Here is a 4659-nt window from a genome sequence, read left to right as displayed (position 1 = left end):
ATTATTGAAGAGGGAAAATAACATTAGCACAATGGAAGTTCTTTCTGTGCCACTGGAAAACAACCCAACCGAAGCATTGGTTAAAATGGCTGTCACAAATGGCAATAGAGATATTACCTATGCATATAATGAAAGGCCAAAACTTCTTCCCACGTAAATTCCAGAAATCTGTCATACATTTAAAAAGAAATAACCAGTGAAACTCACAAATGCCCTTTATTTCATCACTGTGATTTCCATTCCTGACGTGCGGTAGCATGAACTCAAATATGTAATTCATGAAAATTAGGGTTTGTTTCTTAAAAAATTCTATTCAGCTCTGCTGGTTATAATGAGTTTGTATTTGTCAAATGGTTTTATGCTTAAATGAAAAGGTAATGATAAACAACCATCGGAACTGCTAGATGCACTGTCCCTTTGCTCAGTTTCTTGACATGCCTCTTTGGCAAATCAGGGCCCCTGGAGTAATCACTGTGGATATGAAAATGAGCACATTATTTCACTGTTAACATGCTCTGCTAAGATGAAAGAGAAGGCGTGTGGGCCTACTGATGTTTTTATTTTCCTTTCTGCAAGTACAAACTGAATAAGAAACAGTGTAGGCAAGGTGTTCTAAATGCAAAGCTTGATCACAGAGTTTTAGAACTTATTTAATAATTCTTCAGATGTATGCAAAGTTTTTGAGAAGTGCTACATTGTCAACTCCCGGATCAACTAAGATAATGTCATACCTGGCCTTCATTTTACTAATGGGGAAACTGATGCTCACAGAGGTAAATACTAAAGAAAAAAACACACAAGATTTTTTAGTCAAATAATGAAGTCATAGTAGAAAATAAGCCACTGGATCTCAAGCACTTGACAAAGCATCTCGCTGGCAAAATAGGTACTGTCATAATCCCCTTTTCATAGATAAAGGAATTGAGACTGGTAAGTAACTGGCCCAAGGTCATGGAGCTTTGAAATAGCAGAGTCAAGACTGTTTATCTGATGCCTACCTCTGTGCTCCAGTCTGGTACTACAGAGTACAGAACGCTATCGTCTCTGGCCACAGTTACTGTTCAAACAGTTCACAACTACAATTTTGACAAAAAAAAAAAAAGCACAGAATAACAGCTGTTCATTCACCCTTAGATAATGCTTCTACATGTTGCAGCTGACTTAGACCACTGATAGAAAGTGGGTCTGTATCTGTGTGTCAAGGCTCTCTGAAAGCAGAATTTAGTCATCACCTCCATCTATGCTTTATCAGCTTTTTGTCTTACATTTAGGAACCCAATGGGGGACAGCAGAGTAACTTGTCCCTGTCTTTGGATTCACCAGGAAAGTTTCTGAAAGAGTTCACCACTGTGATTTGGTTTGTTTGCTTTTCTAGTTCTCAAACTAAAGAACCCTTGAAAAGATTATTTAAAATACACATCCGGACCCCATCTTAAGTGATTCTGATCCAATAGGTATAGGATGGAGACCAGGAATCTGAATTTTTGAAGCTCTAAAACAAAATATAATGGTTCCCTGACCACTACCCTCTTCAAGGAAGCAACCACTTTAGACTCTTTTAATACTTTTATCTGGCATTTACATCTCCATAATTCTCCGGTGCTATTGAGATAAGTTACAAAGCGTCAGAGACCTTCTAACCCACATCTCAGATTGTCTCTGGTGTTTCACATTTGATATCAAACAAATATTTATTAATAACCCACTAGAGGAAGAAAAATGTCATTTATTAAGCCCTCACTATGTGCAAAGTCTTTACAGACATCTGATCATTGACTACGTGCTAGCACCCTTTGAAGTAGGTATTTCCCCAGGTCACAGGTTTATGAGGGGGTAGAGGTGGGATTAGAATCTAATCCAGTTTGACTGAAAACTTAGTGCTTGTCCCAGGAAAGCATAATGCAGAACTCTGGTAGAATCCAGTTTCCCTATTTGGGGGTGGGAAGGGCAGGAAATAGGGAGAAGTCAGGTAATAGGAAGAACTCAAAAGTACAACTTATTCCACATATGTTTATTGAGTATTTCCTCTAATTCAGGCCTGGTGCTTGGTGCTGGAGATATCATATAAATGGTTATTTTCTTCATCCTTCTGCTCCTTCTTCCCCATTCCCTTGCTTTAGGGAAGGCAGAATGAGAGAATGTGGGTAGAACATTGAGGAATTGCTGATGAAAGATTTGGGCCCCAAACCTGAGGACCAGATAGTCTTTCAATTGAGACAGTAAAACTCATATGGCACTATCCATCCCAAGTTATGCACCACTAGCTAGTGAACCAACCAAAGACTGCCAAATGTACTTGAACAACAATTAGAAAGCTTCTCCCCACTCCACTTTCCAAAATCCCACCTTAATAGAAAAATCCCATCCTAAAAGAACACTTATCAATCAAAGACTTTCTTAAGAGTCTCTCCTTTATCTCTATAAAACAGTTACCCTTTTCGAACTCTTTCTAGTCTCTTTTGGAAGGAAAGTGATAGTAGCTGACTCCCTTAGCATAGTAATGTCTGAATAAACAGCCTTTGATTAATTCTATGCGTGGTCTTCCTCCTTCTGGCAACACATTCAAAGCTCTCACCAACTTTACATATATTCACTATGAAATATTAACAAGAGTCTCGGCTCCATCCTGGCTAGATGGCAGACCCAGTAAGGGTAATGATGAACAAGGTGGAAACTCAAATCCACTCCTTTTTTCTTTTCTTTTGAGGAGAAGGAAAGAGGAGTTTATTAATTTGCCAACAAATGAGGACGTTGTCAGGCTCCTTTCTCAAAGTACCAATGTTCTGCTTCTGAGCAGAAGTACAGAGCTTTTAAAGGTTCTGATTAATTCCATCTTTGACTAAGACAATCTCGTGAACTCTGATTAATCCTCCCATTAATCTCATCTTTGGCCAAGAGGGTCTTGTGACCTTCGATTAATCCCATCTTTGGCTAACACAATCTTATCAAATCCACTCCTGTCAAGAGGAGAGGGTGGAAAAGAGTGATTTGATTCCAGCTTTGGAGAATCTGATCGCAAGCTGCATGACCTGGGCAAGTTACATGATCTTTGAATCATGTAAATGCCATGTGGAACTCTGTGGCCCAGTTCCCTCTCTGCCAAAATGAGAATTAACAGCAGGACCCCCTTTGCAGGGTTCCTGTGAAAATTAAATGACCCATATCCAGAGGTAACAGAGTGTATGTAATAGGAAACAGCATAGGTTTGCTGCTGAATAAAAAAGAATCCATGAGTCCAAACTGACACAAGCGAAAAAGATAACAGATAAAGAAATGGGTTAGCCAGGTGTGGTGGTGCTTGCCTGTGCTCCCAGCTACTCGGGAGGCTGATGCAAGGATAGCTTGAGCCCAGGAGTTCAAGGCTGCAATGAGCTGTGATTACACCACTGCACTCCAGCCTGGGTGACAGAGCAAGATTCAGTCTCCAAAAAAATAAAAAATAAAAATAAAAAAGTAAATAAAAATTAAAAAATGAGGAAAAGGTGAAGCTCTTTTCAGAGCAGAATACAAACTAATAGAAGGATGGAGTTAGACAATCACTATTCTGAAACCATCATAGTAATAATTGACTCAAGAAATAATTATCAGTGGATGCTACATCTAGTGTGTAAAATTTTGACTAGAAATGGGCTATAAACCAATATATCTATAACTACCAAGAATGGAAAATGGGTCAACATGTAAATAACTAGTGAATCTATATAAAGGACATTTAGGCATTTTGGGGTAATACTGTTGCAACTTTTCTGTAAATATGTAATTATATTAAAACAAAAAATTCCAAAAAAAAAAAAACAGAGGAAAGGAAGGAAACTAGTAGCAATAGCTGTCTACTTCTGTTTCACTGTACCTTTTCTCATGATCATATACTCAACAATGAGTAATGTTAAAAAAATTTTAAAATACTGCTTAGTGGGGAATAGGGACAGCATGGATTTGAATCTCATCTCTACTCCTTATCAGATCTGTGACCTCTGGCAAGTTACTTAACCTCTCTGTGCCTCAGTTTCTTCTTCTGCAAAAGGGTGATTTTTACACTTGTGCCTACTGAAAAGGTTGCTATGAAGATTAAATGAGTTCATATTTGTCAAGAGCTTGGCACATACTATGTTTGCTATTATTGTTTTTATTCCACGTACAGTGCTTTGAATCATGTAAGCTCCAAATAAGTATCTGCTAACAGAAAAAAAAGCCAAACTCCATAAAATAATTTTAAAGAGATTTACTCTGAGCCAAATTTGAGGACCATGACCTGGAGCCACGCTCAACAAGCCTTGAACAAGTGGACTGGCTATGGCTGGGTTACAGCAGTTGGTTTTATACATTTCAGGGAGACAGGTTACAGGTAAAATCATAAATCAATACCTGGGAGGCATACATTAGTTTGGCCCGAAAAGGTGGGCCATCTCGAAGTGGGGGTGGGGCTTACAGGTTATAGGTGAGTTTAAAGATTCTTTGGCTTGTGATTGGTTAAAGACGTGAAGCTTTGTCTAAAGGATTGGAATGTTTCAATTTAAGGAGCTGTTTATCAGAGATAAGCCATGGGACATAGATTTGTTGTGTGAATTGAGGACCTGCAGGTTTGTCTTGCATACCCTTAGGCCTGTTAATGGGTTACAAAGGATGTCTCCAAGAAGGGAGGGGCACATGATAAGGCAT

This window comes from Propithecus coquereli, unplaced genomic scaffold, assembly GCF_000956105.1.
Source record: "Propithecus coquereli isolate 6110/MARCELLA unplaced genomic scaffold, Pcoq_1.0 Scaffold347, whole genome shotgun sequence".
NCBI lineage: Eukaryota > Metazoa > Chordata > Mammalia > Primates > Indriidae > Propithecus > Propithecus coquereli.
This window is presented reverse-complemented; position numbering follows the sequence as displayed.